This window comes from Lepus europaeus, chromosome 18, assembly GCF_033115175.1.
Source record: "Lepus europaeus isolate LE1 chromosome 18, mLepTim1.pri, whole genome shotgun sequence".
Taxonomy (NCBI): domain Eukaryota; kingdom Metazoa; phylum Chordata; class Mammalia; order Lagomorpha; family Leporidae; genus Lepus; species Lepus europaeus.
The window spans coordinates 6,455,304-6,478,952 of NC_084844.1; positions in this window are offsets into that span (position 1 = coordinate 6,455,304).

Here is a 23,649-nt window from a genome sequence, read left to right on the forward strand (position 1 = left end):
TGATGACACAGACAGGACATGGCAGGCGCTCAGTCTTCTCTCCTCCCAGACCATGCACTTGAACGATTTTAACCTGTCAGCGTGGCCGAGCCTGGGTGGGCAGGGAATGGTGGTCCTCTGGGTCAAGAACCCAAGAAAGGAAGCTCCTCAGAGTGGGGATGGGGCCAGCGTGAGGCCAGAGGGGTGCCCAGGACGCAGGCTCTAAGGCAGGGCTGGCTCTCAGCCTCCTGCAAGTGTTGGGTCGACCCCGGAGAACAAGCAGCTCTTTACATTTCTGGTCCAGCTCCCTGCTCATGTGCCTGGGAGACAGCAGGGGACAGCTCAAGGGCTTGGACCCCTGCCACTGACATGGGAGACCACAATGGAGGTCCTAGATTCTGGCTTTGGCCTGGCCCAGCCCTACTACTGCAGCTATTTGGAGAGTGAACCAGCAGATGGAAGATTTTCTCTCTGCCTTTCAAATACATAAATAAATCCTTTTTTTCAAATTTGCAGCCCAGGCCCCCCTTTCCTCCGTAGTCCCGGCTCTGCCCTACAGTAACTGGCTGAGCCGTGTCTCCCTGGAGAAGTGACCAGAGCTGAGGGGGCTTCCTGGGGAGGTGAGGGGAGGTGCCCACACCCCAGCCCAGAGCCTCCTGCAGCTCCCACATCCGGTTCCCGGGGCTCATGGCACCTTCTCTGCCCGGTCCTGGGAGAGGAATTGGGGCCCAGGCGAGAGTTCCTTCCCCGAGGGGCTCAGCCAGAGCACTAGGTCGGTGAGCACGGCTGGGCGGGGCACAGGTTCTGCAGCTGTTTGAAGGTGGGGATTTGCTCCCTCAATGCGCGCGCTCAAGTCCTAAAGCCCCCAGAACCTTGCAGGTCCCTGCGTTTGGGGACAGGATCTTCAAGAACGATAATTTCCTGAAAACGAGGTGGTCCCAGGAGGACGTGAGTCCAACAGGGCTGGCTTCTTCACAAGGGAGGGAGCTTTGAATGCAGGCAACACAGGGAAGCGACAGCGTGGAGACGCAGGGAGAGCCGCGTCCGCCAGCCAGCCAGGCAGCCACGGGCCGGGAGCAAATCCCTCCCTCACAGCCTGCAGGAGGGCAGCCACCTTGGTTTGAGACTCTTGTTTAAGCCCCAGGCTGTGGTGTGGGGTGTGGCAACCGAAGCCCAGGACCTGGGGAGCGTGGGTTCTGCAGAGAGGCGAAGGGGTGGTGGAAAAACGGGGTTCGGCGGTCAAGCGAGTCTCGGGGCCCCTGGGCTGGAAAAAGCTGGGGTGTGTCGGGGGGCGGTTCTTGATTGCAAGCCTCCCTGGTGCCGTGACCGAGCGAGCGGGTGGACGATTCCAACCTCTGCTCCGTGCCCCTACCCAGACTCCCTCCAGGGACTTGTGTTCCACAGAGCCTGGTGCCTGGCAGTCTGAACACTGCTGGCTCCAGGCTCCATCCTGATGCCTCCTGCCCCTTGCTCCTCCTGCTCCTCCCCACCTGCTGGGAGTCCGGGAAGGGCTAGGGGCCTGGACCAGGCCCAGTCAGGGCGGGAGGGGCTCGGGGTGGCGGAGGGGGGCTGGGCTCGGCGGCTCTCCCTTCTCACACCAGCGGCAGGGCGGGTTTTACTGCCTAGCCTTGTATGAGATCTTGCACGTTAGGGAGATACTGTCAGTGCAAAGCATAGGTTTCAAGACACACTCTACTCCAGGATTATGAATAACCCCTCCGATGATTAGAACCGGAGCATTTTTTAAAAACCCCATTTGTTTCCCACTCGTAAGCCCATTTACTTTGCTTCCTGCCTTGTGTGTTAGGAGGGGAAGGCCAGGGCCTGGAGCTTCCAGAACCTGGGTCCCCCAAAACCTCACGCCCCCAGAAACAGTGCAAATTCCTCGTCGGAAACTCGGGCCCTGGAATCACCCACGGTCCATTTCCTGGCCCCCAGCTGTGTGTTCCCACTGGAAGGCACCCCCCCCAGGCGGGGAGGGGCGCCCCAGAGGACCCGGCTGCAAGTGGACCTCAGGGAGACCGCCCAGGGGCGTTCCCAGGGCCTCAAAGCCAAGACTAAAAGAAAGCAAACGCAGCCGCCAGGCAGAGGGGTGTCCGTCTGTCTCCTCCCGCAGCCCAGGGCTCCCGAGCCCTCCCCGCCTCCCCCCCGCCGCCCCCGCGCGTGCAGTGAAAGCTGACATGCGAGATTCATTGCACGGTTGCCCTCCTTCCACTCCCGTCAGCCCTCCACGGGGACAGCAGCCGTTCATCTTCTGTCTGGCTCGGCTCGCGTCTCCAGGACACTTGTGAGGGCACCTTGCCCAGCTCCGGGATCACATGAGGCCCGGGGAGGGCGGAGGGTGGGGGGGGAGGGACTCTCCCAGGATGCAGCTTGCTGGGCTGATGACACCCCCCGGGGGGGCGGGGGAGGGGCTGGGGCAGCTGAGGTTCAAGTCCATCTGCTCCCACCCCCCCCCCTTCCGCCTGTCTGAGCTTGCGCCCTGTGCGTGCTGGAAACAGTAGCAGAGTGGACACCCCGGAGGGAGAAGGGTGTGGGAGTGGGCATTCGCCCTGTGCCGGAGACAGGGGCGGGAGTGACCAGGAGCCCCGAGGAGGTGGTGATGGGGCCGCTCGGGCTGGGCCTGTGAGGACAGCCGGGGTCCACCAGGCAGGGGGAGCGCCTGGCTCTCCCGGGGCTCCCTACAATTACGTCACGCTGCGTCTTTCCATCCCCCTACAATGTCTCAGACCTCCACGCCCTTCCAATAGAAACTGAACGGAGCCAGATCTCCGGCTATTTGTCCATCGGCTCAGCGCGTGGCAGGGACCCAATGCCATGTGTTGGGAGGTCGGGAATAAAGGGTCCTGGAAGGCCCAAGGTGGAAGAGACCTGAGCAGACATAGCCCGCCCCCGCCAAGGGCTTCATGGGCATCACTCCGGCAGGTGCCCAGACGGCATCGCCAAGAGAGCCCTGGCCGAGAAGCCGCCCCTCGGGAGCTCTGAGACACAGCCGACCTCGCAGGAGGAGGGCCAGGGGCAGGACCCCAGCAGGCAGGGAGCGGCCGCCCCCGCCCCACCGCGGCCCCCGCCTCTGCCTCCGCGGGGCCTCTGGCTTTTATCTCTCATTTGTGAGTGGGCCAGAGCCCAAGCAAAAGATGCAGCGGGCATCCGGCCGGGTTCCCAGACGCTTAATTGGAGCTGGGCTCTTCATTACCTGCGCACCTGTTTCTCAGCGCCATATGGTCGGAGGTAAATAGACTGTAATTGTTTATCCAGAGCCGATGCTGCCGCGTGCGCGCCCGAAGCCCCCGCCTCCGCCTCCTCCGCGGTCAGCCCCCGCCCCCCCCCCCCCCAGCCCCGGCCCTCCACCCCGCGGCGAAGGACAAAGCCGCGTGCAAGGTAAAGACGCCTGCTGCACAGGCCGAGCGGCCCTCCACGTCAGGGCTGGCCCCGGGGAGGGGTCCCTGCCCAGCTCTGCTGGCTGCCAGGGGCCGGGCGTGGGCGTCTGTGCCCTGGCCAGCGCGGCTGAGCCCATTTATCTCCTTCCCGGTGCAGACGGAGCGCTGCCTGCCCAGGGCCTGGCTTGGCAGCCTGGAGATGTTGGGCCTGGAATCTCGGCACAGCCACGCTCCGCCTCCGTGGCCTGGACACGATTGCGACAGCACCTGCCGATCAGCCCAGGAGGGGCTGAGGTTGTGGCTGGTCCTGACGCCCCAGCGTGCTGTGTTTCGATATAACAGGGTCTCCTTTAACGCCGGGGGCAGCTCTGGGGGCCAGGGACCCGAGGCATGCACACTTCACAGACGAACAAGTGGGAGCTTGGGTGGGTTACACCGCCTGCACCCAGCCAGACGCCAAGGGACCCGGAACAAACGGGGACCCAGCTGTGTGGACCCCACAAGCCAATCTCTTGACTGCGCTGCTGCGTTTGCAAGGTGAGATGATACAAACAGGGGCCGGATCAGGTGCACAGGGGAGGAACTCGGCGCGGCCCATCCTCTCCTCTCTGCCCTTCCCTCGGGAGCAGGTCCCTCCGCCCACTCCGGACTCAGCAGCCAGAGCTTCGGGCTGACACCTGTTCCCCAAGGTAAAGGCTGAACAGGGCAGATCCTGGCCCCACCCCAGCCCGGCCCAGCCAGGGAGAGGTGGCCCTGTTCCCAAGGGGCTGGCTGGCTGACGCCCCAGGCTGAGGCACTGACAGAGGAGGAAGACGGTGAGCAATGCCCTTGACCGAGGGGCTGCTGGCCTTGGAAGGAGTCAGGTGCAGGGCCCCTGAGCGTCGCGCAGGATCTGCTGTAGAAATGGCATCACGCAGGAGGCTCGGCCACTGGGGAGGAACTGGAGCCCATGGCAGCGTGGACTCTACAGGCCCCGGGCTGCTCATCAGAGTACAGGAACAGGCTCCCCGTGCCATCTGGGCACCCAGGGCCTTTCCCTTCTCTGTCCAGAGCTCCCCTGCCTGCCCCTGAGTTCGGGAGGATGCGTGGCCAAGGGAACAGAGGCTGCGTCCCCTTCATCCGCAGCAAATGGGCCTCTAACCCGACACAAGGCAGCCAGGCTGTGCCGTCCGGACGGCTTCCCTTGTAGCAGCCACTGGCTGCTGCCCAGATCCTCATGGGCCGGGCAGGCAGCCCCGTGGTGAGCTCAGACGCTGCCCTCACCCCAGCCTTTCGGGGGTGAGCCAAGTGGCCCCAGTGCCCCCTGCCCAGGCCTCCCGCCAGGCCCTGCGGATGTCCTTGGAGATGCTGTCAGACCGCTGGGGAGATGGACGCCTGCTTACTGGACCACAGAGAAGAGCTCCCCACATGGCCATGGGGAAGCCGCAAGCCAGCGGGGAGAGGGACGCTGGGGCCAGGGGAATAAGCAGCGTCGGCTTCCTGGAGGAGGTGCCCTGGGGGCTGGAGATCGCTGGTCCCCACGCTCCCCGATTGCTCTGGGGAGGTCAGGCGCCGAGACAGAGCAGCACCCTGCCACCGAGAAGCAACACACACGGAATGAGACGAGAGCTCTCCCTCGCACGTTTTCCACCCGCCCAGGGGCACGCAGCCCCAGCAGCAGCGGCTGCCTCCCACACCTCCAGACGGGGGAGGGGTTTTCAAAGCTGCATAAATCGGCCCCGCAGGGGAGGCCCAGTCGGGAACACAGGGACACTTTCCACCCCAGCCTTGTGCAGGGGCCCCTGGAGTGACCGCAAGGCCCTTGGGAATGATGCCAGGTGTCCTTGGAGCAGGGACCCCACACCTGGGAAGGTGAGCCTTGAGGGTGGGTCCTGGGCGGGGGAGCGACAGTGGGTGAGAGGGGAAGACAGTGGCAGGCACGGGACCAGGCACTTGATGGACACAGACACTACCTGGACAGGGTCCCCAGCCCTCTGCCTGCCAGCCTGGACTCCATGGCACAGCCTCAGAGGGACAGACGGAGGTGGCAGGGGCTGGGTGAGGAAGAAGGGCCACTTCCCAGGGCTCGTGCTGTGATCAGAACACCTGTGTCCGGTCCTAACCGCCACAGCTGTCCCCTGCCAGGCCCCTGCCCGCACCTGGGCCAGGCCAGCACGGGCTGCCTGCCGGGGTGCTCCAGCTGAGGGCTTCTGCCCGCAGAGGTCCAGGCGGTGCTTGGAGGGCTGGGGCGAAGGGCCCTCGGGGAAGCCACAGCCACTCAGACAGCCCAGAGGCTCCCGACTCCAGCTGCCTGGCCTTTGGGGTGCAATGACTTGGAGATGCCCTGCACCCACCCCCACTCCCTAGTTCCTGGTGGACTTGAACCACAGCCCAGGGAAGTCACCTGTTCATAGCCAAGTCTCCGTCCCTGCCCTACTGCCCCACCAGTGCTTCCTGGGAGCACCTCCCAAATACGCAGCCTGTGCTCAACGCCCTGGCCAGTGCCAGCTTCTGCAAGACCCCAAGCTCTGGGGCCAGCGCCGTGGCGCAGCCAGTTAAGCCTCTGCCTGCAGTGCCAGCATTCTATGTGAGTGCCGGTTCGAATCCTGGCTGCTCCACTTCTGATCCAGCTCCCTGCTAATGCTCCTGGTATCCCAGCAGAAGATGGCCCAACTCCGGGGGCCCCTGCACCCACGTGGGAGACCTGGATGAAGCTCCTGGCTCCGGATCTGCCCAGCTCTGGCCATTGTGGCCATTTGGGAAGTGAACCAGCAGATGGTTCACTCTCTCTCTCTCTCTCTCTCTGTCTCTTCCTCTCTCTGTCTGTAACTCTGCCTCTCAAATAAATCAGTCTTAAAAAAAAAATACCCCAAGCTCAGCCTCTCCCCCCACAGCATCCTCTCTCCAGCATACACCCCTCTCTCAGACCCCTGGGCCCCCCCTGCCTCGCATTTCTCAGGAGAGAGACGCAAAGTCTCTCTTGGAGGAGACCTAATGGGTAACCGGATCACAAGGAACCCAGAGACGTGGGTGGACGGGCATCCACCATGGCCCCGCCCGTGTGAGAGCCGTATCCTCCCGCCATCTGCGGAGCAGGCTGTGGAGTTACGGCCGCCGGCGCCCGGCCCTCTCGCTGATGAAGTGCGTTCTAAGTGCTAAGTAATAATAATACCGTAAAATGCCTCAGTGCTCAAGCGCGAGCCCAGGGCTCGAGATAAAATGCCAGACAGATAGATCAGCAGGCAGAGGCAGCGCTGGAGGGCTGTCGCCAGGAGCTCCCGGGCCTAACACATAGGTCCAATCAGCCACTCCAATTACCACTCGGGGACTAATAGCTGAGCATCTGATTAAAGCACGGCTCAGGAGCTGGTGTGACGGCTCGCGCGTGCAGAACGAGTGACGGCGGGGCAGGCGGGTGAGAAGGCGACGGCCTTCCCTGGATGGGGACCGGGCAAGCGGTCGTGGTCACGGATCTGGGCCTAATCCCGCTGCGGAACCTCCTCTTTACTGATGCCAGAGCCCCAGGCCACCAGCCATCCGGTGGGGACCACAAAGGGCAGGCTCCTGCTTCCCTGGGCGCCCCAGGGTCTGGGAGGCAATTCCAGGGTGAGTCCCGGCTTGGGCAGGTCCTACACAGCACCGCGTCCCCTCACCAAGCCTCTTCGAGGTTTTCAGTCTCATGGAAGGAGGAGCCGCACTGGCATCACCCAGCCTCCTGGCGGGTCCTGGGCCTCAATGTCCCTGCCTCCCGGCATGCGCTGGCCTGGCCTGGGTGCCTCCCCGTGGGCTCACCTGAGTGGGGTGCTGGGCTCCGTGAACGTCTGCATACCAGAGGACCCCATGCTGCAGCTCGCACATCAGAGATGTGGGCCCCACAGCTCTGGGGCTGCAGGGCCCAGAACAAGGGGTCGGCAGGGCTGGTTTCTCCTGGGCCTTGCCCCAGGCCTGCAGATGGCTGCTTCCCTGGTGTGTCCTTGCGTGGCCGTCCATCTGTGTGTGCCCTGTCCTGACCCCCCATCCTATAGGACACCTGTGAGACTGGATGAGGGCCCAGCCTGCTGAGAGAGAGAGAGAGAGAGAGAGAGAGAGCGCCCCATCCATTGGTTCACAGCCCAAATGCCCACAACAGGGGCTGGGCCAAGCTGAAACCCAGGATCCCAGAGCTCCATCAGGGTCTAAAACGTGGGTGGCAGGGACCCAGGTATTTGCACAATGAGGAAACCAGAACCAGGCCTGGTGCCAGGGGCCAAACCCAGGCGCCGGGATGTGGGGTCCCCTCCTTGGAGACTCCATCTGCAAACACGGGAATGTGGGCACAGGACAAGGTTAGATGAAGGGCGGGCTGAAGCCTGGGAGGAGCCCCACTTGAGGCCGCCGTGGGTGCTGCTCTGGGCACGTGGTGCGTGGCGTGTGGCGTGTTCGGTGCACGGCTCACACACTCCTCTCTGCCGTCTCCTCCTTCCACATGGGCAAGGCTCACTATGACCCATGACCCTAAATCTCAGGCCTCGAAGGGACCAGGCCGTTACCATTGGCACCCCCTCTGCCTTCTCCTGCCCTCCGGGTTCAGGGCCGGGCGGGGGCAGGGGGCAGTGACTTGGCTCAGCTTCTGAGACAGGGGAACCTGAGGCTGGCCATGGCCATGGGAGCCAGGGAAGGGGAGAGGCCACCAGAGGGCGGCCAGAGCCATGCAGAGCAGGGAAAGGGGACCCACATCCGCCACACCCCCGCTCAGGTGCCTCGCCTCACTTCAGACCCTGGGCGCCAGGAAGGAGTCACAGCTGCGTGTATGGGCAAGGGAGCAGCGGCACATGGGGCTGGGGAGGGTGCAGGCCCCACTGGCAAGCCTGACTGGCTGGTCTCCTTCCACTGCCCTTTCTCTCCCACCGCCAGGCCAGGTCCCCAGGCTGGAACTGGGGCTCCCGGGGCCAGGGGAGGAGTCGGGGGTGGGAGGTGTGGAAGAGCTGGCACACCAGCATCCGAGACAACGCAGTCTGCAGAGTGTGGGAAGAGAGGCGGATTCCACCACAGCTGCCCACGGGCGCGCTGGGACGCGCTCCCGACACTCGCCCTGGGTAGGTCTTGCTGTGACCGTGCCCGGCGCACGCTGCCAGGGCCTGGCAGGGGCCGCCAACGCCAAGCTTGCAGCCCGCTCTCACCTAAGGTTGAGGACTGAGCTCTTGCCCCTGGGCCCGTCTGCGTCCAGGGTGATGGTGACACGAGGACACGAGCCAGGCTTCCCTTGGCCCAGGGACTTAAATGGCCTGTGACTTGGTTTTGCCATCTGTAAGCTGGGGACAAACACAGCACCCACCTCGCGGAGGGGACTGGATGAGTCAGAACACGCAAAACCCCTGCCGGACCCACCATGGGGACCTCTGGGCACTGGCTGTGGGTGTGTGCCGAGGACGGGATGGGGGCCGTGTTGCGCTCTCAGCAGCTGCTGGGGAGCCCTCCGAGAGAGAGAGAGAGAGAGAGAGAGAGAGAGAGAGAGAGGGAGAGGGAGAGAAGCACCTTGTGGTGCAAAACGCCTTGGTACAGCCCTTTGAGGCAGGATCTGGGGAAAACACGGACCCACAGAATTCCAGGAAGGAGTGCGTGGGTCAGTCGCCTTGGAAGGGGAGGAGGGGGCGGAGCTGGGGGTAACCCGGACGTGTGAGAGGCTGGGAGCTTGCCCCTCACCCCCTACCTCCCTCACGTCCTACCAGACCCTCCACATTCCCAAAGCCAGTGGCCAGTTCCTGGGAGCGAGAGGAAGGGCTGTGTTTCGTGTTTTGCCACCATGTCTGTCCAGAAAACGTTTCCAGAAGCCATGCGCAGGCCCCCGAGGGTTGGAGACAAGTTTTGCTGAATCTCCGGGGGTGGGTGGGGGGAGATGTATCGGCTGCTGGGCACCAACAGGTTGTGATGGATCAGCCACAGGCCAGGAAGGGAGCCGGGCCACTGCCCTGAGCCGGCCTCCCACGGTCAAGTTCCCCGGGTGAAGGCCAGCATCGTAATAAAACCCAATCAACTCCAGCACCAAGGTCCCGGCCTCCTGGCGACAGCTCAGCCCTGGGCCACCTCCGGGTAATTTCCATCGCGTCTCAAATGGCAAAGACAATTGGATGTCAGAGACGGTTTGAGTCTCTGATCAGACCGGCAACTTTTATGGGATTCCTGTCGCGAGAGCCTCCGGGCGCGGGGAGAATTTCCCCAGTGGCAGCGCCACGCTCCCAACATGCCCCTCGCCTCCCTGCCTGCCGTGCGATTGAATCCGGCGTGATTGTCTCCGGGGCCCAGAATGGAATTTTATCAGGGATCCCTGTAACTGGATTGCTTATTTGCAGGCTTCTGCCGGCAGCGGTTCCAGATAAAGAATGCACGGTGGTGTCGGAACCCTGCCTGGGCCCCATCCGTCATCCTGTCACCGCGTCACTCCAGAGGGCGTGCTTCCAGCCCCATCCGAGGCTGGGGGTCTTCTGCCCAGGAATAACAAACAGAGGCAGGTGAGGAGGCTCCTGCTGGCCCCGCCCTTCAGTACACAGGAATGAATTTAGGGGTTCCCCGGGGGGCACCCCCATTTCCTTGAGGGTCTGCAGTAGCACAGCCCCCCACCCCTAGCCACGGGGCTCAGACAACACGGGCAGGAGGCAGAGAACAGAGTAGCGGGCATTCTTGGCGCACAGAGAGCATTTATAAGAGGCGGCCGGGCACCTTGTCCCATTGATCTTCACGTGGCCCTGTAGCAATTGCTGACAGATGAGCCGGGCTGGGCTCAGAGAGGTTAAGCGACTTCTTGGAGACCACACGGAGCGTTATAGGATATCAGCTCCTTTGGGTCCCAAATCACGCGCTCTCTCTCCCTCCCTCCCACCTCCTGGTCCTTTCGGTCCTTGTCTGTCCCCAGGCTGCAGTGAGGGTTGGTGGTCCCAGCAGCTGTCCCCGTTGGTCTCTAGAGGGCGCTGGTCTTCAGCCCTCCTGGCCTGTGAATCAGAACGTGCCCATGAGCGAGGCCGGAGCTAGTGGGGCAGGAAGGGGAGTGATGCGGCCCCGTCTTTGAGCTGATACAGACAGGAGCCCAGGCCAGCGCAGCACCCACCTGTGTGAACGCACAAGGAGACAAGGGACTGGGACCCCACCACCCCTGCCCCGGCGTGGCGCAGCCACCATTGCCGACCAGGAGACAGGGTTGGCGACGCCATGCCCCGGGGGCTGCAAAGCATCTTCACATAAAGGGGCTTGAAGACAGCGTCAGCCACCCCAGAGGAGTCTTCTGAAGGGCGGTGGGCCGGGCCGGGGCCTCCACGGAGCACCTGACCCCAAAACCAGGAGACAAGAGAGTGAGACGGGCTGAGCTGCAGCCACTGTGATGCAAGGCTGCTGGCGGGTACCAAGCGCATCTCCACCTCCACTGGAGGCCTTTTTTGTGAATTTTAATTTTTATTGATTTATTTCAGACAGAGAGAGAGAGATAGAGAGGAAAAGGAGAAAGCGTTCCCACTCCCCAAATGTCCGCAACAGCCTAGGCTTGGCTGGAGCCGGAGCTCGGAGCCAGGAACTCAGTCCAGGTCTCCCTTGTGGGAGGCAGGAGCCCAACTACCCGCCAGGGTGTGCACTGCGGCCCGGGTGCTCTGGTGTGGGATGCAGGCGGCTCCTTCGTAGACCTTTGATTGACAGGCACCTGTGTGATCTGTAGAGGCCAAAGGGGGTGTGGCAAGCAGAGGAACAACCCCCAAAGACACCCATGTCCTCTTCCCTGGACCCTGGGACTCCCCCCGTCTATAGCAAAAATGGACTTTTCCAATGTGATTCCACGAAGATGGTGTTTTTTTGTTTGTTTGTTTGTTTGTTTGTTTAATTTGACAGATAGAGCCAGACAGTGAAAGAGACAGAGAGAAAGGTCTTCCTTCCGTTGGTTCACCTCCCAAATGGCCGCTACGGCCGGTGCTGCACCGATCCGAAGCCAGGAGCCAGGTGCTTCCTCCTGGTCTCCCATGCGGGTGCAGGGCCCAAGGACTTGGACCATCCTCCACTGCACTCCCGGGCCACAACAGAGAGCTGGACTGGAAGAGGAGCAACCAGGACTAGAACCCGGCGCCCATATGGGATGCTGGTGCCACAGGTGGAGGACCAACCAAGTGAGCGCCGGCCCTGAAGGTGTTCTTAAAATGAGGAGGTTGTCTCGGGTCTCGGGGATGGGAGGGGTGGTGGGAGGCAGAGGCGGATTTGGGCACAGATAGAAGCAAGCAAGCACAGGTCCCAGGGGCAGGGGCTGGAGGCACAGCCTAAGCGCAGCCATGGCAGGTGCCTGACGTTGGAGGAGGCAGAGGGCAGAGCCCCCGCCCCCAGCTGCAGAGGACACACGGCAGGCCCGATCCATGCCCTCCTGTGAAACTGATCTGGGATCTTTGCCCTCCAGGACTGTCACAGGGCCGCTTCCTGCAGCTGTGGGCCTCCTGGTGTGTGACCATTCACTACAGCAGCCACGGGCCACTCATGCCAGGGACCAGAAAGCACGGGCCGTGACCCCTGATGGTGCAGTTCTGGCCAAGCAGAGCAGGCCCGGGTTGGCAGAGGGGAAGGGGCTGGGGTCTGGGAGGTGTGGGGGGTGTTTGGGGGGAGGAGCGGGTGGTGGGTGGCCAGTTCCTCCGTTCCTGTGCAAAGCGTGTGTCTCCCGGTCACTCCTGTGCACGCCTGTCCGCCTCTGTCCACCAGCCCTGTCCACCTCCCAGAAAGGCACTGGCCTTGGCCGTGCTGCTACCCTGGCATTCACAGGAGGCTTCTGCTCTCCCTGAGTGACAGCCCCGTCTGTGCCCGCGGGCGTCCTGGGGCACCCGATTGTGCAGCGTGAAGTCTGGCCTGGGTGGGAGCTGCCCATCACAGGGCCATGGTCCTCCCCCTTCATGGGGAGGGGCACGTGGCTGCCATTCCTGCTCCCTCCTGAGGGTCCCGCCCCGCCCAGGGCCTGCCCTCTCTCCCTGCAAACCCTCCGCCCGCACACACACACATACACACACACACTGGAAGACCAAGAGGCACTTCTGTCCTCACGGGTGGAGCAGGTGCCTGGAGGGGGATCCGACAGGGAGGGGAGGGAGCGGGCAGAGCCACTCACCTGGAGCCTGCATGCAGGTGCCTGGGGGATGCAGGGGGTAGGGGGGAAGGTGAGAAAAGGGGTGGGGTGAGAGAGCACAGCGGGAGGTTGCCAGGGTCTCTGCCCCAACATGGAGAGTGAGGAAAAATGGCACCGGAGCCAGCAGGCGGGAATGGGCGCTCCGTGGGTGGTAGACGGGGCACCTGCGGGTCTCTGCCGGTCTGACCAGTGATTTCAGGCCTGGGCTCGCCAATAGTTTGGGACAAATAGATCTGTAAGCAAGGAAGGGATAAGCCCAGAGCCAGCCGCGCCCTGGCTAAGCTGAGGGCAGGCTGCAGGAGAGGTGGACTGGAGGGGGCGGAGCCCATCAGCGCACCTGGCCGTCTCCCGGGGGGCAGGGGTAGGGGGCAGTGGAGGGGGCGCTGGCTGTGGGGAGGGAAGCAGGAAAGCCAAGACACTTCTGTGGCAGAATGGATGGAGAGCAAGGCTCGCGGGTGAGGGTGTAGGAGTGGAGGTGCCAGTTGGGCATCTCCTGCTGGCTGTGGAGCTGGGTCCCTGGAGCCCCAACACCCCACCCCTCCCTGGCTGCTCCTGTCTGGCTTATTTTTGACTTCTACTCTGGGGCTGGAGCCTCAGAGTTGTGCTCAGCGCAGCCCCGGGAACTGCTGGGAACCCACGCAGGTGACCAACTCTGCAGAAGCGCCCTCCGAGTCTGCTTCCTGCTCTTATCGCCCACAGCGCCTCCTGCAGGAAACGCACCGCGTGGGATTGGGAAGAGGAAGTTCACCCTCGCTTCCTCTCGGCTGCTCCGAGCGGTCTTGCCCACAGCCCTGTTCTGCAGCCTCTCCTCCGGCGCGTGTTAATATTTATAGCTGCGTGGACAGAATGTGGAGTGGGAGAGCTTGTCAGCCGCGGGAGCAGACAGGGAGCTGTCACCCACCTGAGATGCACGAATCCACGGGGACTGCCCCCCCCCCAAGGCCATCAGCAGGCAGCTCCACCTGCCAGAGGCCCCTGGTGGCTATCTGGGCATCACCTGCCCGCACCTGCTTTCTCCCACTTCCCAGATGGCCACCGACCCAAGCCCAGCCGCCGACTGCTTGCCTGCGAGGACTGACTCCATCAAATGGCTTCTTTGTGTTGGTTCGCGAATGTTCAGAAAAAAACTTTGGCATAGTTGGCTAAATTTCTGCCTGTGGCGCTGGCATTCCATATGGGCGCTGGTTCGAGTCCCAGCTACTCCACTTCCGATCCAGCTCTCTGCTATGGCCTGGGAAAGCAGTGGAAGATGGCCCAAGTGTTGGGCCCCTGCACCCAGCTGTGGGCTCCGGCTCAGGGGCTCGCCCAGGCCAACAGCAGGGCGACAACTGAAGGCTGGGGTGGGGAGGGTCACGCTGAAGCCCACCTGGCTGCCATCGGACTGAGGTCCTAGTGGGGTCCTGGCCCGAGGGCTTCTGTTCCTCACCAGCCAGCGGCCGGAAGCTGGCCTCAGGCCCTGCCCACGCGGGCCTCCGCGGCCTGGCAGCCTGCTTCTTGCTCATAACTCTGTCCGTCCGGCTAGAGCGAGAACGAGAGAGCGCCTGCAAGAGACACAGTGTCTCACCGAAGGCCTAATCGGCCACCCCTGCTGCCCAGAGGCCGCGCGTCGGGCCTGCTGCACTGAGTGGGGGTGACCCACGTGGTGAACCCCAGGGGCTGTCTGTGGGTGGGGCTCTTGCGGCTGATGCAGTGTGCGCAGTGGAGAGCTCAGGGCCCCTACAGCAGTGATGGGTCCCACAGACCCCCTGGGACGGAGCAGCAAACCAGGCCGCACGGTGTGGGGGGTGAGGACAAGGAGGGCTGGGGCGACTGCACGCAGGAGGACTGCGAAGGATCGCTCCCAACACAGTGGACAGGCAGGGACACGGCCTCAGGACAGGAAGTGCCTCTGTCCCTGGGTCCACCCTAACCTGATGCCCCGGGAACACAGCAGCCACCCGGTGTCACGCGCAGAGAAGCCACTTCTGGACGGGAACGCCGCCCATCACGTCCGCTCACTTGTGTCTGATCCATGCTCCCCGCGCAGCCGCGGCAGCGCTGGACGGCGACACTCAAGCCCAGCCCTCCGACGTGCCCCTGCGGCTCTGTCTCCTGCTTCCGAATCTCCGTGGGAGCTGAGCACGGCTGGGGAAACTGCCTCCTTCCCTGGGGTGCACGACAGCCAGCTCGGCGCTTTCCGGACCAGTCTGTGCGCACAGAGCATCTTACTCAAAAGCAGATCCTGATGTGGGGCGGGTCTGGGGTTCCCCGCGCGTCCCGCCTGCGTGTTCCAGGTGAGGAGGACGATGCTGGCCACAGACCCCACTCGGACCGGCAGGACCCTCAAGTGTCCCCCTCCCCCCAGCAGGAGAGAGTCTGTCCCCCTTCCCGGCTCCAGCCTCCTTCTGCCCCCGCCACGGCTGCATGGTTGCCAGGGTCCTTTTTGAGCAAGGGAAACCCTGAGCCCAAGCCTCCCCACCCCGGAGGCCTTGGCTAGGCTTCAGAGCAGAGAAGGGCGGTCCAGGCTGCGCGCCCATCAGCCAGCTGGCCAATCACGGTGTGGCTCAGCCTCGCGGGCTCAGCGACAACCCCGGGGGGTCCTGGACTTGCCACACGCCCTGACGTATCTCACCCTCTCCGTGCTGCCGTCAACATCTGTTACGGATCAGGAAGCCGAGGCACAGACAGGCCGAGCACCTGCTCCTCGGTTGCAAACGGCAGAGCCCAGAATCCAACCCAGGCAGCCTGCCACAGAGACGGGCCACTTGTCCGTTATGCGCCCTGTCCGTGCCGCAGAGACGGGCCACTTGTCCGTTACGCCCGGTCCATGCTGGCTCTCCCGCTGGACGGAGGTTGCAGTGGCCTTCGCTGCTGCCCAGGGACACGGAGCCGACTCAAGGACACACTAGGGAGATACTGGCTGTTGTTGGTGGGAACAGCTAAGGTCTGTGAGGGAGCCCTGCCCAGGGAGAAGTTAGCGCCTCCCCCGTCACACCCACGCGGTGTGCACACACGCCGCCGGCTCACACCTGACCCCGCCTGAGGGCTGTGCGTGGCTGCAGCCCGGTGCTCCATGCCCAGTAACGGCTCTGTCTGAACGAAGCCGTCGCCATCATCCGTGCCCACAGGTGCACCTGCCGGCCCCCCTCCTCCCCACAGCACTGCCTTCTCTGGGGTGCAGCTCCGTCCAGGAGCTCCCCACTTCTGACCCACCCAGGCTGATACTGTCCCCACTAATGGGCGGTGACAGCTGCCTGGGCCACCCAGCAGCCCTTCCCAGTCTTGGGTCTTGGGCCACATCCACCCCCCTCCCCCATCCCGTTCACCATGGGGCTGGCCCGCCCTGTGCTCCGGGAGCTGGCCAACAGTGGACACAGCATTGGTTCCTGACCGGCCACGAGATCCAGCACAGGCCAGGAGCTTGGCTTCTATTGGCCGAGGGAGAGAAGCTTGTTCTTCCCCGGCCGGAGCTGCGGGCCAGCCTCTCGCTCCAGGTGCCTGAGCAAGGACCCAGTGGGGAAGGAAGCAGAGCTGAGACAGCATCCAGCGCCTGGATCCAGCCAGGCGTGGATATCCTAATAAAAGGGCAAGAAATATCCCCTCCCTGTGGGTTCCTCCTAAACCATTTTGCAGTACATTTTCTGCTGCCCCCTGACCAAGGCACTGATGCAAACTTCTCTCCCGCCAGCTCCCTCCCACCCCACATGCCTCCCCACCCCACACCTGCCAACCTGCTCTGCTCTGGCCTCAGAGGCCTGGGCTTACCAGAGCTCAGTGGGCACCAATGACGGCGAGGCCTGGGGAGCTGCCCACTGCCCTCCCGCCGTCTACTTGGCTGCAGCCTGTCTGGGCCACCGGCCCCCACATTGGATTTTGTGAGCTGGCCGGCCCTGTGTGACAGCCTGCGGCCTACCCAGGGCCTCTACACACATCACGCTGGCTGTGGGGAGCCCCGGCCGAGAGCTGTGACCCCAGGGCCCGAGGCACCCAGCAGGTTGATTCATGCCCCTGGCTGGGAGCTGAATGAAGACAGAGCCGCTGTATCGATCACGCACAGGGACATGCACTCAACCCCGGGGACTACAGATCAATAGCCCGCTGCCTCCTCTGCCCACGGTGTCAGGAAGGCAAACAAATGTGCCAAAGCGTGACAGGCTCAAGGCCCACCCTGCGCTCACGTGGCCTGAGAAATGAGTAACCCCCTTGGTGGTGAAGCTCCTGGAAGTTTCTGGAAACTTCTCTAGGCCAGCCAGACTCTGCCTAAGCTTGGCAGCTGTGGGCACAGGAACCCCAATTTGTCACCCCCACCTGGACCGCTCTGGTCAGCATCGTTGTCTTTCAGACGGGGCCACGGGAGCAGCTTCCACCCCGAGGTGACCACAAGTGGAAGCGTGGACGCAGCTGCCCTCAGGGCCACTGTCAGGCTATAGCGCCTCAGGACTCTCACTGGGCTGGGATTCCCACACCCTGCCTCCCTGACACACACAGGCCGGGTACCGCACGCACACACACCCGAAGCGTGCACCAGCATCAAACCCCTCGTAGAGTGTCACCTGAAAATTCTGACCTCAGCAGACACAGCTACAAAGTGGGTTTAGGCAGGGAAATCTGTTGCAGATGGGAGCCTGATGGATTGCAAACAGAAGTGATGCTTCCTGCAGTGTGGGCTGCTGGGACCGGGCACCAGGGCAGAGCCATGGCCTGGCTGCCGGGCTGAGGCCATCGAAGACTACATCCCAGAATCTCAGAGTACAGAGGCCACTGTGTCCCTGGCAGCTCCCACAGAGGTCCCAACCCCCCAGAGAGCCAGGCCCAAAGCGTCTTGTGTGGCTCCTGTCCAGGTTCCGTGGGCCCCTCTGGCTGATGCCACCAAGTCTTCTTCCTGGGTCTTCCAGCAGCCATGCTCAGAGCAGAGCCCGAAGCCCAGCCTTGTGGTCCAACTTCTTCCCCGCATGGGGGCTCCAGGACCAGCCTTGCACATTCCTCCCCTCCCCTGGAAGCAGGTCTGCTCTGGGAACCCCACTCCCTGCACTCCGCCAGACTCGCAGGTCTCTGCGTGTGACTGGCTGGGTTTTGTTAGCCCTGGGGCTGCAGACAAAGTCCCAGGGGACACATCAGGGAAGCAGTAGCCGCAGGGCGTACTGCCTAGAGCCTCCACAAAACATGAGACTGATCCTGCCGGGTGGACCCACCACAGCCGCCCTGCAGCGACCCCCTGGGCTGCCTCTGAGCCGGGCCTCGGGGTGCAGACCAGGAAGGGAGCCACCCCCTCCAGAGGCTCCCCGCAGGGCCCTCGACAGTGCTGAGAGCTGCACCAGGGGCTTGGTTAGTGGCTCCAGCCCTGGAAGCATCCGGGCGCTCCACTGATCTGTGCTTTCCCACCTGACGCACACGGCAGCTGGCATCAGAGGGAGGGGGTGCAGGGAGGGACCGACCCCTACGTGGGGGGAGAGGCGGCTAGGTCTCAGTGCCCACAGCATACCCACAACTCACACCTACACACACCCCTCCCTCTACAAACCTGGAGGAGCTGCGGGCGAGGGACCCCTGTTTGCCTGGGACCCTGCCTCTTACTCCTGGTGTCTGGTGATCACTCCCCAGTTCGGAAGGGGACATCCGTGGTCACCTCGCTAGGGGACAGAGGTGGAGCGCATTGGACAGGTGCTACAGTGAAGGGAGACGCCAGTCTTGCCTACTTTACTGTCTGAATCCTGCAGCCCGCCGGGAGATGCTAAGCCCAGATTGCTACGTCCGCGCAGCACACGTGAGGCCGGCTCTCGTGTCAAATCCAGGGGCGAGAATCAGGGAACGCTCCCACTGGACACCTCTCAGCCCAGCAAAAACCCGTAACTTTACGACAGGGTAAAGGGGCATTCTGGTTTTGTCACTCATTCAACAAGGCCTCCACACACCTGCTACACACAACTGGAAGTCCCCAGGGAAGATGCTGAACGGGTGTCACCTTGGACTTCAGCTCTGGAGCCCCGACTGCGTGGCTGCCTGCTGGAGGCTGAGGCTGTCTCCCAGGTGCACAGAATTCCATCAGTTACGGCTGCCCGGGGCATGGCTGCCGTGTGGGCCGCCCCCTGCTGGTACCTGCCAGTGTCACCGCAGCAGGTATCGGGTGTCTGCACAGCCCTGGGCCAGTGCTACCCTTGAGTGGGTACTGGTGAGTGACACAGTGCCTGCCGGGTCCTCTCCCTGACTACAGCGTGGCCGTCCTGCAAGGAGGGCCCAGCGCTGGCTGCCTGTCCTTGAGAAGAAAAATTGGACAAGGCTGGGACCGGCAGATAGCTCAGCTGGGTAAGATGCCGTCCCAAATTAGCGTCAGCTCTTGGAGACACTGTCTGCCCCAGCCCAGTGCCCGGCACGGCTACGACACAGCCCGGGTTGACGCTCTGACATGCCGCCCGTCCCCATGCCAGACCTCAGCCCGCAGCTCCAAAGGCAGGACACCGGGGAAGCCGGCCTCTGCTGGCCTCTGCCTGCTTAGGGAGAGGACGCCGCCCCCGTTAAAGGGGCAGCGGTGCAGGGGCCTGTTGGCTCAGCAGTCAGTGCTGCTCCTCCTGGGGCAGGTGTTTCTTTGAGGTCTGTGCCCACCCACTGCAGACAGGATGTTGTATGTTACAGGGAATCCAAGCAAGTATTTGCAAGCAGGGCCATCTGTTCAGACGGGAGCCAGACGCCCCTCCTGTAGCCGCAGCTCTGTGAGAACGGCAGAGGGGCTGTCCCTTCCCTAGCTGCACCCTGGGGTGCCCTTGCACTGGCTGTGGACCGGGCTGGTCCGCCACCAAGGCCCCGGGCGGCGGCAGCACCGTGGAAGCGGATCTGTCGCCTCTCGGTGTCCACCGCGCGTGGGCTCCAGGACCCTTCCCAGATCGGGAGATGCTGTACCAAGAGCAGTCGCTGCTGTGTGGGGGCAGTGTTTGCCCCAAGCCTGGGCACCTGCTCCCACAGACTCCACCTCTGGGTTATCTGGGGCACCGCATGCAGTGTGAATACCACAGAGGTGGCGCTGCTGCCGTAGTCTCTAGGGAATCCCGAAGAGGGAAAGTCCGTACTGATGCATTTTTTTTCCTCCCAGATATTCTCAGTCTGCACTTCGTTGAACTCGCGGATGCTGAGCCCTGGGACGCACAGAGGGGCCTGAGCAGGCGAATGTTTGCAAGGCTTGTTCAGGGAGAGTCCGTTTTAGGGGAGGGGTGAGGCGGTGCCGATGAAGTCACTGGAGCTGGGCTCCCTGTTGTAAAATGCGAAGTCACACACGCGTGACCTTATGACTGCATTGTGGCTAAGGAAACACTTAGCCAGCAAATAGTCACCATCTAAGGGACTCCTGGCCCCAGGACTTCCACCTCCTAGCGAGAGCCGCACATGAGCGAACCGCGTCCGCCTGAGTGGAGGCTCTCAGGCGCTCCAGTGCCCCCCAAGCATCTTACACGATGTCAGAATTCCCCATCTCGATTCCAACCTATTCCAACCTCTGACTCCGGAGTCGAGGTTGCAACGGCTCAGGATTCCGGCAACGAAGGGGTATTCCTGTCTGTCGGGATGTGGGGGTGACAGAGAACACCCCTCCCTCCCCATCCATGTTGGAGGGCGGGCTCCGTGCACCTGTTCTGGTCTTGAGCCGCGTCCAGAGCCAAACTACGGACAGCTCCACTTGGCCCCAGCTCATTCCCGCCCCCTGGCCTCTGTTTCCCGATCTGAGGCCTCAGAACACCCATGGTTGCTCGGTGCCTGTTTGAACTCCCTTGGAAACAACCCCCAAACCCTTAGAGGCTGACACTTGCCATCCTGGGTCTCAGATGGGCTCACCCGAAAAGTGGGTCCCAAGGGGAGGTTCTGGCACAGCATGAAGGGTGCAGGACCATGCTCGGGGAGGTGAGGGGGGCACGGGGGTTGTCTCAGGTAACTGGAGCTTTGTTCCTTGGGGGTCTCCTGCAGGGGGCGAGGGAGTTGGGGTATTGACGCGCCCACACCTTCAGCCGCCAGTGAGGCTGCTCCGGAGGAAGATGGTAGCACATCTACTGCTGGCTGAGCAAACTTGGACGGGCTCACCAAGAGCCTGGGACAGAGAGACGGGGACACTGCAGACAGGAGCCAACAGGAAAGCCCGGGAGCTGCGGGTCCCCGGGACACAGCGGCATCTGTTGCGTCACCTCCACTCCCTCTCCCAGTCCTGTCCTAGGGGAAGCCAGGGGGCTGGCGCCAGCTCTCTCTCCATGCCCTTCTTCCCACGGCCACCTGGACCCCAGAAGGCTCAGCTGGGGCAGATCCACGCTTCCTGAGCCATCGTGGAAACCCTTAAATCCATGCCTAGAATGCGAGCGCCCGGGGCTGGGGACAGTCAGGGGTGAGACACAAGGAGCGTGGCGCCGTCCCCTCCCCGGCGGCAGCGGCAGATGTTTCTGTCATGTGGTCCCAAGAAGCCCAGATGTGTCTGCGCCGGGGCCTCCCGGGAGCCAGCATGAAAGGACAGCGACCAGGGCATCTGGCACGCGGCAGGGGCTGGTGTGGGCAGGGCCTGGGCAGGAGGCTTCACAACCAAACCTCGGAGCGGCCCGGGGAGGGGGTGGAACCGCGGGGTGCACGGCCAAGAGGCTGCAGCAGGTGCATGGTCTGTGCCCAGGGCTGGTTCTCAGCGGCCTGGACTTCTGGAGGACACCTTGGGCTCCGAGCCACAGCGCGTGGCCGTTTGCACCAAGAAGGGGAAGCCCCCCGAGGCAGGCGTCTTCCTGTGGCTGCTGTACTGGTGACACGGAAGTCAGTGTAAGGTGCGTGGGGTACACGGCTGATACAGACGACAGTGTGCCCCTGGTCAGGGGCCTGTGAGGCAGAGGGCTGGGGGTGTGGGACAGAGGCGGCACTGCCCCAACCCCCGTCCCCCATCTCTCTCCCCCACCGAGAGCAGCAGCTCCCTCTTCCAGGTCCAGCCCAAGACCAAGTCCCTGTAGGTGTCACTGCTGTGGAGTGCTCGCGCACGGCGGTCCTGGCGTCCTGTGGCAGTCCCTCCCCTTGCCCCCACGGGCAGCAGTGTTGGTCGGTGACGCTGGGGTCTGCGCGGGGATGGTCCCCTTCCACCCGCCCTCGTCCCTGAGCTTGCCTCCACATGGAGGTGTGTGGCCCTGTCCCCGGAGGCAGCCGTGGGACTGTGGTCTCCGATCCCCAGGGCTCCCTGGGGTCTCTGGGCCCGGGTTCTGACACACGGCAGCTGCTTGGTGACGACAGGTGGTGAGTGAGCGAACAAGAAGCAGCAGGATGGGGAACCCCAGTCCCAGCTGGCTAAGGCTTCCAGCTGGGCACCCTGGCCGCCCAGAGCTGGGCAGGACTGGACGATCCAGAGGCAGGCGACGCCCAGGTGGAGGCTGCATATGGATACTTGCTGCAGCTGCACCAGGACCCATGCGTGACTGCCGGGCACCTGCGTTGGACAGGCATGTCAGAGGCGTGAGCCCCGGCAGATCCGCTGCGGGCACAGCCGCCACTCCGCTCCGTAGCACTCTGTGTTTATGAGGCCGTAATCAAATAGAAACCGAAAGTTTCTCTGGAGAATCATCTGTCAAGGCTGCGCAGAGTCCAGGCCAGCGTGGGGAGGCCGGGTGATAAATGCCACGCCGTGCTCCGGCTCTGCCCCATCTCCGGGGACTCTCGGGTCATTTTTCAAGCGGGCACTAATCTCAGAACTTGATCTTCCTTCAGCTGCTCTGTCTAACAGGCTGGGTATCTGGGATACTGATGGTGCCCCGTGGGATCCGGGGAGGCAGGAGCCACGTCCACGGGCAAGGCCCTCAGCGTCCCCACAGTGGAGCAGCCCCACAGCCACCTGCAGCCGGGTCCTCCTGGTAGGGGCCACGCCCTGAAGCACACACCTCCTCTGTCTGTCACCTGCAGGCACGCCCAGCATCTGTCGAGCCCCCAAGGCCCTGAGTTGAAGGATCCAGAACAGAACCACCTCTTTAAAAATGGTTTTCAGGGCCAGTGTTGTGGTGTAGCAAGTTAAGCTGCTGCTGGTGACACTGGCATCCCATGTGAGAGCTGGTTCGAGTCCCACCTGCTTCGCTTCCAATCCAGCTCCCTGCCAATGTGCCTGGGAAAGCAGCAGAAGATGGCCCAAGTGCTTGGGCCCCTGCACCCACATGGGAGACCTGGCTTCAGCCTGGCCCAGCCCCTGCCGTTACAGCCATTTGGGGAGTGAAGCAGTGCATAGAAGACCTCTCGCTCTCTCTCTCTCTCTCTCTGCCTTTCAAATAAATAAATCTTTAAAAATAATTAAATAAAAAGGAGAAGTTTCCCTGATTGCAAAGGGAGCTCACTGCAGTAAAAGGGAAAATCAAACAGCACGAGGAAGGGAGACCCACCCGTGACTCCGTGACCTGGAGGCAAATTCCTCCACACGTTTGGTCCCCGGGCTTCCGTCCGTCCTTCCTTCTCCTCCCCACACTTTTCCTTCCTGAGTCCATATCCGATGGCGGCGGCCGGGCTCCAGCCCACCTCGCCTCCCCCGTCAGGAAGGGTTACATGGCAGACCCCCGGCCTCACCTTTCCTGCAACATAAGCTCCAATAGCCACAGCCACTTCCCTGGCCAGGCCCAGGTTGGCAGCTGCTCTGTTTCCAGTCCTCAGTCACATCCCAGGGGCTATGAAGAGGCGGCCTGCAGAGCCCTGCACAAATCCCGTTGCTCCCCTCTCCGTCCTGTGGGAGGGAGATTGTGCGGGGTCAAAGCACATGCATCGTTTCCCTTGTCTTGATACTTTGCAAGCTCTCCCTGTTGAGTTCCGTGTCTTTAGGGAGCAGCCAAATATTGGGGGGATAACGGCAGCCGGTGACCGACATGGGAAGGAAGTGGCTCAGCGCCCGTCTCGGACCCAGGCGGGGTGGTTCATCTGCCTGTCGGCCCTGGCTGGGTCCAGGGTTCATCTTGGCTGTCTAGGATCAGGAGACACACACAGGATCCACAGCTGTGGTTCCTCTTAGGTCATTAACTAACCAGAGCAGGTGTGGGGCGCAGCAGGTTAAGCTGCCCCCTGGGATCCCAGCATCCCATAGCAGAGCGCAGGTTCGAGTCCCGGCTGCTCTGTTTCCGATCCAGCTCCCTACTAATGCATCTGGAAAGGTGGTGGAGGGTGGCCCAGGTCTTCAGGCCCCTGTCACCCACATGGGGGCCTGGATGGAGTTTCTAGCTCCTGGCTTCGGCCTGGCCCAGTGTTGGCCAT